The sequence below is a fragment of the Zalophus californianus genome, chromosome 10 (genome assembly GCF_009762305.2).
Source record: "Zalophus californianus isolate mZalCal1 chromosome 10, mZalCal1.pri.v2, whole genome shotgun sequence".
In the NCBI taxonomy this organism is placed as follows: Eukaryota; Metazoa; Chordata; class Mammalia; order Carnivora; family Otariidae; genus Zalophus; species Zalophus californianus.
The window spans coordinates 103499022-103509528 of NC_045604.1; the positions used below are offsets into that span (position 1 = coordinate 103499022).

The 10507-nt window shown below is 47.1% G+C and overlaps 1 protein-coding gene and 1 non-coding gene across 9 annotated transcripts in view; both read right to left on the reverse strand.

Annotated features, from left to right (window-relative positions):
* The window catches only part of GTF2I (general transcription factor IIi), a 101248-nt gene extending 94778 nt beyond the window's left edge, over positions 1–6470 (reverse strand). For 7 of the 8 annotated variants that reach the window (XM_027609913.2, XM_027609909.2, XM_027609911.2 and 4 more), the window contains exon 1: positions 6086–6469. The gene's annotated coding sequence lies outside the window, so the exon portion shown is untranslated. Of the gene's footprint in view, positions 1–6085 lie in introns of all 8 variants that reach the window. The other variant, XM_027609914.2, reaches the window with a different exon arrangement.
* A 3602-nt stretch (positions 6471–10072) lies between these two features.
* TRNAR-UCU lies at positions 10073–10145 on the reverse strand. The gene has a single exon. It is a non-coding gene; the product is annotated as a tRNA-Arg (tRNA).
* Between the last annotated feature and the right edge of the window lie 362 nt (positions 10146–10507).

Genomic DNA, 10507 nt, shown 5'->3' on the forward strand with positions numbered 1-10507 from the left:
TGAAGAGAAATGAAGTTCTGACACAGGCTACAACATAGATGAACCCTGAAACCAATATGCTAAGTGAAATAAACCACACACAAAATGACAAACACTGTTAATGCCACTTTAAAAGAGGTATCTAAAACCGGCAAGGGGCCCCTGGCTGGCTCAGTCAGTAGAGCATGCGACTCCTAACTCAGGGTTGTGAGTTCAAGCCCCATGTTAGGCGTAGAGCCTACTTAAAAATAAAATAAATAAATAAATAAACAAGTAAGTATAAAGAATAAAATAGGCAAATTCAGAGAGAGAGAAAGTATATTAGAGGTTACAAGAGACTGGGGGAGAGGAGAAATGGTGAGTTATTGCTTAATGGGTACAGAGTTTCTATTTGGGGTGAAAAAAAAGATCTTACAGATAGTGGTGATGATTGTACATTTTGAACATAATCAATGCCACTGAATAAAAAATGCTATGTACAAAAAAGGCTTAAATATGCTTAAAAAGTGGCAGAAAGAGAAAGAACAGGAGGAAGAAGTGAAGCTAACGGATTTCCTGGTAACTGTTCAGCCAATTTTCAAACTCATTCCAGAACTAGGGTCAATTTCTATTTCCTCACTTATAAAGTGGGCATAATATATGCTGTCACCCTTCTTTGTCAAATTATCGATGAAATAATGTAACTGAAGTGTTTGGTGCCTGGCGACAAATAAGATAGCTAAAATTTTCTTACCTCCTTTAATTGCCCTGCAAAAGCCAAGAAGTTACAACTACCTTTCAACTCCTTTACTACTTTCTATCTCAAATATGTCAACATCACCAGTAGGGAAAGAGGTTACTACCTCTAAAACTTGTGAGGGCTGAAGACAGAAAACAGGCGCCGTGAATTTATGTGTTGAGCAAGCAGTTCCAGAAGGCTATTTTTCAATTATAAAATTCACTGTGCACAAGGTAGACATGTTTCATCACCATTACACAAATTTATAGATTCTCAGCTTGTTTGAAGCAGATACCCTAAATAAAACCAAACTCTTCACTATTCTGTTTGTAGAATTATAGATATAATTCTATGATATAATCTCATACCTGTACTTTAAGGGGGAAAAAAAGAACCATTATTTCCTTTGCCCTCCTACAAAAACAAAACAATTTAACAGTCACAAGGAAAAAATCCCAAGAAGTCCTTGCCTTTCCAGAACTTATATTCTTCAGTTTGGGGATATTAACCTTGTAGTCAATATTACTGGGACAATTTTTATTTCCTTAGAAAATTCAATTTCTCAAAAGTATTCAACACAGTATTTTTATGGCTAATATTTACTGAACGCTTATTGTTCACCAGTCCCAAGCACTTTCAATCTTCACAACAACCTGTAAGAGAAACAAGGTTCTCTCATCATCATTCATACTTTTTTAAAATAGGGAAAATGAGGCACAATGAGGTGAAGTGAATTGCTCAAGGTAACAACCAGAAGCAGCATGAGCCAGGATTTGAATCCAGGCAATCTGATTTCGGAACCTATGTCTATCAGAGCCGCACTAAGTCATATTCTTCTCTCACAATTATAAACTCATTTTGCCTCTCAAATTATGTTTTAAATAAACAAATTATTTGAAAATCCTCTATAGTTTTGGGGGTTTTTAAAGATTTTATTTATGAGAGAGAGAGAGAGAGAGAGCAGAAGCTGGGGGAGGAGCGGAGAGGGAGAGAGAATCCTCAGGCCGACTCCATGCTGAGCCCCACGCAGGGCTCGATCTCACAACCCTGAGATCACGACCTGAGCAGAAACCAAGAGTCTGACCCTCAATGAACTGAGCCACCCAGGCGCCCCAAAAGTACTCTATGGTCTTCAATCAAGGAACAGTGAGTGAATTCTCCCATCAACTCTGAAAATCCCTGGCTATTTCGAACTTTCTCTTATGTTCCCACTAAACCAAAGTGGAAAAAGCAGAGGAATAAGTAAGTGCCAGAAAGAAAACACAAACAAGCCAGGGGAGAAACACAAGGACTATAGAAGCAAAGAGAATGAAAGAAAACAAAAACAGGAAAAAACTGCACTGGTGAGAGTTCCAGCAAAGCACAGGCAAGAGAGAGAATGGTAAGGGACAAAAAAGAATGGAAATTGAGTATCAAGATACCACCCTCAGCACTTGGGATGATTTTATCCACATCATTTTTCCACTGTACTTACATCCTTTAAATACTAATTCTCAATTTTATTCCCCCAGCAAGTCACCTCAGGCTACACTCTGACCAACTGAATATTCTGCGTGTTGCTCTGTTGCCATTTAAACCGCCTTGATTACAAGGAATCTCAACTTCACAATTATAACCAAATGATTTTTTTTTAAGATTTTATTTATTTATTTGACAGACACAGCGAGAGAGAGAGAGAGAGAGAGAGAGAGAGAGAGAGAACACAAGCAGGGGGAGTGAGAGGGAGAAGCAGGCCTCCCGCTGAGCAAGGAGCCTGATGCGGGGCTCGATCCCAGGACCCTGGGATCATGATCATGACCTGAGCCGAAGGCAGACACTTAAGGACTGAGCCACCCAGGCGCCCCATACCAAATGATTGACTGCATTTGCAACTTTCTTTCAGTTAGTAACAATGAATAAGCTTCATCCAATGAATGTATACAACTTTTGAAGAAAAATGCTACCAATGATCATTAGTAGACTGCTACTGATAAAATTCTTGGCAATTACCTTTCAGGTAAATTGCCTCTAAGGTATTTCTAAAACAGTATTTCTAGCAGAAATACTGTTCTCAGAGTATTACTTCTCAACTATTCAGAAAAATTTTCCCTTACACATACATAAAAATCACTTGATCAGCATCTGTTTAAGCCAGTGGTCAAAACAATTTCATGTGAATTATACCACACCACAGTTATGAAGAGAACCGCAATATTTAAAAACGCATGCTTTCACTGAAGAAACCATGTTAGAACTGAATCAGGTGGAATGCAATGCATAAGCTAGCCAGCAGTAATAACTGGAAAGGTTGTTTAGTAATCTCTCAGTGTCTTATTTACGGCTCCTTTAATAACAACCTGGAGAAGGGCCCTTGTCTTTTATGTTTTGTTTTGGAACACACGATCCATCTATGGATCATCAAAAATGACAGAACATTCCTCCTACCTAATTTGAGTTACTTTCTCCAGAAAGAAATCCATTATAATAAACTAAAAAATCTTTCTCAAGACTTGTGCCCCAAGAAAAAGAACCTCAGAAACTACATTTTAAGCACAGTCTCTGTAGTCATTTTTTTTTAAAGATTTTATTTATTTATTTGACAGAGAGAGACACAGTGAGAGAGGGAACACAAGCAGGGGGAGTGGGAGAGGGAGAAGCAGGCTTCCCGCCGAGCAGGGAGCCCGGGGCCGGGCTCGATCCCAGGATACTGGGATCATGACCTGAGCTGAAGGCAGACACTTAACAACTGAGCTACCCAGGCGCCCCCTTTGTAGTCATTTGTAAAAGTAAACCAAATTGAGCGCCTGGCTGCTCAGTCAGTGCAGCAGGCGACTCCTGATCTCAGGATCCTGAGTTCAAGCCCCATGTAGGGCCTAGAGCCTACTTAAAAAATAAATGAAAAGAAAAAAAAAAGGAAAGAGAAAAAAGTAAACCAAATCGCTGGACATGCCTGGGGCTTGGGAGGGGGTGGGGGGAGATTCGGGGCTACAGGGGATCAGCACCTCCCCCATCTCAGCGTCAAGCTCAGGCCCCATCAGGCCTTTCAAGGTTTCCAGACTAGATTTGGTGGTGGGACGGGATGCTACAGCCATCTCTGAGAGGAGATAATAAATGCCAGTGTGGTAAATAAATTAAAAAATGAGAGTGGAAAAAAAAGCCAAGATTATTTAGGCTTCTAATTTTACCCTGTACTTAAATCCATGGCTCCTTTTAAAACCTGAGACTAGGGGCGCCTGGGTGGCTCAGTCGGTTAAGCATCTCCCTTCGGCTCAGGTCATGATCCCAGGGTCCTGGGATTGAGCCCCATCTCGGGCTCCCTGCTCAGCAGAGAGCCTGCTTCTCCCTCTCCCTGCCTCTCTGCCTACTTTGTGCTATCTCTCTGTCAAATAAATAAATAAAATCTTTAAAAATAAATAAATAAATAAATAAACCCGAGACTTATTAAACATAATTTCATTAAAGAAAATCTAGAATAAATTTCCCACACTCAAAACTTATTCTGCACCGTAGTGAATGGCTCTCAAAGTGCCTTCCTTGCAGCAGCAGGGCTAACTAGTTAGAAATGCAATGATCGGGACCCACTCCAGACCTGCAGAATCAGAAAGTCTGGGGTGGGGCCTGGCAATTGTGTTTTAACAAGCCCTCCAGGGGTTGCTGATGCTCCGGAGTTGGAAAGCCACTGGCTTAGGGGTTAAGAGTTATATTGCCTAGGCTCACATCTTGGAGTCAAGATTGACTTGCTGAGTAATCAAGAGTAAATTACTCAGCTTCTCTAGACTTGTTCCTCATCTACACAAGGGAATTAGGGGGTTGTTTTGAAGATTAAATAAGAAAATACACGTTAAGTGCTTAAGAGGGATGCCGGGCACTTAGGAAACATCATCCAAACGTTAGTTGTTGTTACTACTATATCCAAGGCCCTTTGACGGTTTGTACACTGGGGAGACAAAAGGCGGAAAAGGCTTAATCCCTACCCCTCCTACCCACTGACTAGGCAGACACGAGTACACAGGGAAGTACCAAACACACTCATGGGGGAAATAAAGATACCCTCCTAGAAGGGCCACACAAGTTGATTGGGACACCGTACGAAGAAACAACAAATTCTAACCGAACAATGCAAGAGACGGCTTTCAGTGACTGGATCTGAACAAGAAAAGAGTTACAAAGCCTGAAGAGAAGAAAAAGTCCTTCCGGCCGAAAGTTGTGAGCCAAGATCCAAAGAAGGAGGAAAAGGGAAAGCGCCCGGCAGTAGAACTCTGGGGCTGAAGAATTGACAAAATATACAGACGTAGCAGTAAGTAAAATGTCATTCCCAGTCGTAGGCCTTAGCCTCGGGAAAAAGCTCGGCCTCCTCAGAGCACTCCGATGCACCCTCATTTGCAAATTAACTTCCCCTTCTGATCCCTGAACGCCCAAAGACTACTTTTCTGCACTCGGGCCCATCAAGCCATTGTCTGCAGCGAAGTTGAATGCAAAGAAGTGAGAAGTCTGCACGGAGTCCCGCATCAGCAGGAGCGAGCACTGCTCGAACGGAACGAGACATCTGAACATTCTCAGCCAATTGCCGCAAAACCACATTAAAAAAAAAAAAAGCTTGCTTTCTTAAAGGGCAAAACTTGGAATAAAGTGGACGGGGGAGAGGGAGGAGGGTAAGGAGGACAGTTTTTTATCTTCTTCCCTCCCTGAAACCCCGTCTGGGTGCTGGCGGAATCCAGACGGCTTCTTTTCATGGCCTGAAGGCTGAGGTTTTCCTTCCGGTCATTGTGTTTATTTCCCCCCAAGAACAGGCCCCGCGGGGCCGGCACGCCGGCCCGGCCCGGGACAAAGCCCACTCCGGGCTCCACCTGGGCGCGGGCAGGGGCGGGGAGGAGCAGGGGCGGGGAGGGGCGGCGCTCCCGGGCCCGCCTGCCCGCCGGCCGCAGTAACCAGGCAGCGCGGCAGCACCGCCCCGGCTGCCCGCCGGCCAATCCGGCGCGTCTGCTGCCCGGGCGCACGAGCCCCGGAGACACCAGGCCGAGCGCGACCCCACGGCTCGAGCCTGGCACCGCGCGCGCACCCGCACCGCCCGAGCCGGCCAATCAGCGGCCGGGCATGCGCAGCCCGCAGGCTCGCTCGCGCGCGGGCCTCACGCGTGAGGCCCCCCCACGCAGCGCCGGCGCGCGCGCCCCTCCCCCACGCGCACCCAGGCGCGCGCGTGCAACTGTCGTCCCCCGCGACCGCGTCCGCTCCTGCCCCACCCCCAACGCCGGCGGCCCGGGGGGGTGGGGACCGGGTACTCCTACACGGCCGCCGACGGCCCCCAGACCCCAGTCTGTGCAGGCCCCGGAGGGAGCGCGTCTCAAATAAAGGCCCTGCTCGTGATGGCAACCGGGGCGGGGGACGGGGGATGAGGCGACAGGGACTCACCCGAGTGCAGCCGCCTCCAGGCAGCGCCGGGGCTGGGCGAGCCGAAGGGAAGCGAGTGTGGGCCGCGCGCGAGCTGCGGCCGCGGCGGAGCAGCTTCGGGCTGAGGCGAGCGGGCGAGCGGGCAGGAGGTGAGAGGGCGAGGGGCCCGGGCGTCTCGGCCGAGCTCCTGTCACCGCCGCATGGCCGCCCCGGCAGGGCCTCGCTCAGCGCCTAGATCCGATCACAGGGGACCGAGGGAGAGGCCGGGATAACCGTGGCAGGCGGGCGGCCTCAGCTAGAGAGCGCGTGCGGGGAAGCGGGGGGGCGATCGGTGGCCCCTTTTCTCTGCTCTCCGAGCTTCTCTCTCACCCTCCTCCTCCTCCTCTTTTTTTTTTTTTTTGTTCCTCGAAGGCGCGCTGCGCGTGCGCACCCGCAGCGCCGCCCAGCGGGAGTTGTAGTTTCTGATTCGTCCCCACCAACGCGACGGCGGGGGCGGTGGACTACGACTCCCAGGAAGCCTCGCGCGGGCGAGCCCCGAATCCGAGGACGCGGCGAGCGCAGCGCCCGGCCCTCTCCGGCAAGGACTGTCAATGGAGGCGCGGGTGGTGGGAGCAAGAACATGGCTGCACCTGGGGCCTGCGCGGCCGCTCGGGTGGGGGAGGGGAGCTGGGGCGCGGGGCGCCTATCTAGGCCGGGGGTAGCCCTCGCTTGCTCCGTGCGGCGAAGCAGCCAACCTCAGCCCCCGTCCAGGGCTCGCACTCACTCTTGTACCCGAGGTTCCCTGCCGATTGCGAGGCCGGAACACGGCAAAGGCCGGGGAGCCCCAGGCCGGCCTGCCCCTCTTCGTGTTCCGCCAAGGGACTTCCTCTGCCCTGCACCACCCTCCGGGACACAAAGAGCTCCTCTGTTAGTTTTGAAAGCTTGCCTCCAAAGCGGCCGAAAGAGACTGTTGCCCCAACTTTGGACGGGCGACGGGAGGGGACGCTCCTGTTTTTATTTACTCACACCCACCCCCCAGGCTTTCCTCACTCTCCCTCACTCAACGTTTAGAAGCAAAGTTGAGGGAAAGCCGCGGAGTGAGAGCAGAAAACCTGCCTTGTAGCCAGTGCGTTTTGTTCTGTCAACCGCAGAGAAATTTGACCGAAACCTCCCCCCCACCTCCCGATTATTCTTTCGTTTTTCAACTTGAAGTCTCGAATTTCGGTAATGATGAGACACTGGTCTTCACCTAAGTGAAACTCGAAAGTTTTACAAAACTCGAGCCCGGAGGACGTAGGTGGTTCTGTAAAGCACAAGATTGAATGATTTCGCGATTCTTCTCCCCAGCGGAGATGGGGGCCGCGCCGGCCATCCTCCCTCCCGCCCCCTCCTCCTCGGTAGGTGGCGACCACGGCGCTTTTTCCAGCCTTTGTCGCTGGAAAGAAAACTTTCCGAGCAGCCAGTCTTTTGATGTAGGTCCAAGACCTTCTCTTTGAATCTTAGTTCACAGATTGGCGTTCCCCATCTTTCTTGCATAGACCGCACCCATAAAGCCGCCTCTAGAATGTCCATGTTGGGATTCTTTAAATTACATGGGGACTTTAAAGATCCCTGCGGAGTCAGTCTGATTGCAGAAGACCTCCACATTTTTACGATTTCCCCTACTATCTTTTACAGGCATTTTGTCCCCGCCTAATTCGATTGTGACTCTCCTTTGTCGAGTCTCTCCAAAGCGTTCATTTCATTTTCACGAGAACAGTTTTCTTTTTGCACTCGTATTTCATTAACATATTGGAATATTTAATTAAAGTCCGTATTCCCAGTAGCACATTACAACTGACATATATTTAAGGAACAAAAGTAACTTTTGGGAAGTCTACAATTGAGCTGATAGGAGCAGCCAGCCTTCCAGGGGCAAACATTCAGCTGCTGTGGGCATCGGTGAGTATGTTTTATGGAAGGACTGGCATCCTGGATGGTTTCTTGAGGACACTGGAAGGTTAAGGACAGCGAAGGAAGGATTCACTGGGTGCGCTGGTGTCATGGAGTCGCATTTGGAGACTGTTAGAGGGTTGGAAAGGCAGAAGTTCATTTAGTCAAGATGACACTTGTCATCATTAAAAAGTTGTTTGCTCGGGGCGCCTGGGTGGCTCAGATGGTTAAGTGTCTGCCTTCTGCTCAGGTCATGATCCCGGGGTCCTGGGATCGAGCCCCACATCGCGCTCCCCGCTCAGCGGAGAGTCTGCTTCTCCCTCTCCTATTCCTCCTGCTTGTGTTCCCTCTCTCTCTCTCTGTCAAATAAACAAATAAAATCTTAAAAAAAAAAAAAAAAAAGCTTGTTTGCTCACTTCTATGAATTTAACACTCCGGTGTGGAATTTTGCTGCTGCTTAATGAAAAAATCCCAACTTCTTTGGGGTTGAAGCAGTTCCTAAAACTATTAAATCCTAAAGCAGTTCCTCAAGCTTTTCTGGCTTCGAATTGCCTGTAGATAGAAAGCTGGCCCTTTTGAGACAATGAAGGGTGTATGGAATGGTGTGTGGTTCGAATTCCTTTTTTCTGCATACTGCTGTTAGGGGCTGTAACCCTCAAATTTATGTCTTATAGTCACAAATACGCTTTTACGGTCTTCCCTAAAGCCTGGCTCACCACCTTGGCAGTTACTGGTACACTTACTGCTTTTTGTTAACCAATTTGTCCCTCACTCACTGATAGGTGCTATGTTAATTGTGACCATAGGGATGAGCCACTTTGAATACCATCTCAGCAGGGCAGAGTTGTTTTTCCAGCATAGCATCAAATTGCTGTTTTTTGGGTTGAGCAACAAAGGATTTGTGTTTAGGGGTGGAATCCTTTGTTAAATTGCACACTGCTTGCTGTGGTCAGAATCTCATTCAGCATAACAAGATGTGTATGCTAAGACTGATCTGTAGCTCTTGGATCATGCTCACTTAAGACCAAAGTGCACAGAGGCCAACAGGTGGTAGAATCTTGCATGTTATTTATTTTGAACTATTTCAAATATTTCCCTTTTTGTTTATTTATTTTATTTATTGTTTTTTAAAGATTTTATTTATTTATTCATGAGAGACAGAGAGAGAGAGAGAGAGAGAGGCAGAGGGAGAAGCAGGCTCCCAAGGAGCAGGGAGCCCGATGCGGGACTCGATCCCAGGACCCTGGGATCATGACCTGAGCCGAAGGCAGATGCTTAACCATCTGAGCCACCCAGGCGCCCTATTTATTTTAGAGAGAGAGAGCCCAAGCAGGAGGGGTGGAAGGAGAGGAAGAGAGAATTTCAAGCAGACTCCACGCTGAGCACAGAGCCCAATGTGGGGCTCGATCCCAGTACCCTGAAATCATGACCTGAGCCAAAACCAAGAGTCAGATGCTTAACCGACTGTCCCATCCAGGCACCCCCAAATATTTCTGTTTCTAATGTTTAACCTAGTGTATGCAGTCCTGCCGATGAGTGTCCATATAGTATGATACCATTCTACTGTATACCTGGGAGACGAAAGCCAAATGTAATGGGCCTTGGCCAGTCAAGAGATGGATCTAAACCAACTGGTATGAATGCATCTTCATATAGACTGAGTTCACAGCCTTGTAGATTGCTTTTAAATACCAAGTGATGTGGTAATATTTGAATGTCTTCAACAGTCTTGAAAACTAATCACGTTCTCCTGGGGATTTTAATACTTGGTATCAGGAGTCTGCCTTCTCCATTATCATGGGACCATTTGTCATGGACCTACCCTGGTTAGGAAACCCTGAGCACCCATGCTGACAGAACCATGCTTACATCACTTGGTCAAGGTTACTGTTGTTGAGAGATCATTTAGTGGTCTTTTTAAAGATGCTCTTTTGAATCCAACCTGAATAATTTAATCTTTCTGTGACTCTGTCATGTAGTTTAAATTGCCCAAAACCATAATTCTAAGCAAAAGTTGAGATGCTCTTGACATACCCATTTTTCACAACACATCCGGTCATCCTTTTTTTTTTAAGATTTTTTTAAATGTAATCTCTACACCCAACGTGGGGCTTGAACTTACAACCCTGAGATCAGAAGTCCCATGCTCTACCAACTGAGCCAGCCAGGTGCCCCAGTCTTTCTTTTTTTAATATTTTATTTTATTTTATTTTATTTTATTTTATTTTATTTTATTTTATTTCATTTTATTTTATTTTATTGGAGTATAGTTGACACACAATTTACATTAGTTTCAGGAACACATCCAGGCTTTTGATGGAAACTAAACAGAGGACTCTTTTTCCCATAATGGCACGGATGCTAGCCCAATATCTTCTGGGTCCAATTTCTTGGTTTTCCTTTACAGTAGACATAAGTACTGTATATTGAGAGAATGGGCCATAAAATATATATCACTTGTAAGGGTTGGATCTCTCACATCAGCGTTCTCAATTAGGATTTGTATAACTCAGTCCAGATCACGGGGGTTGG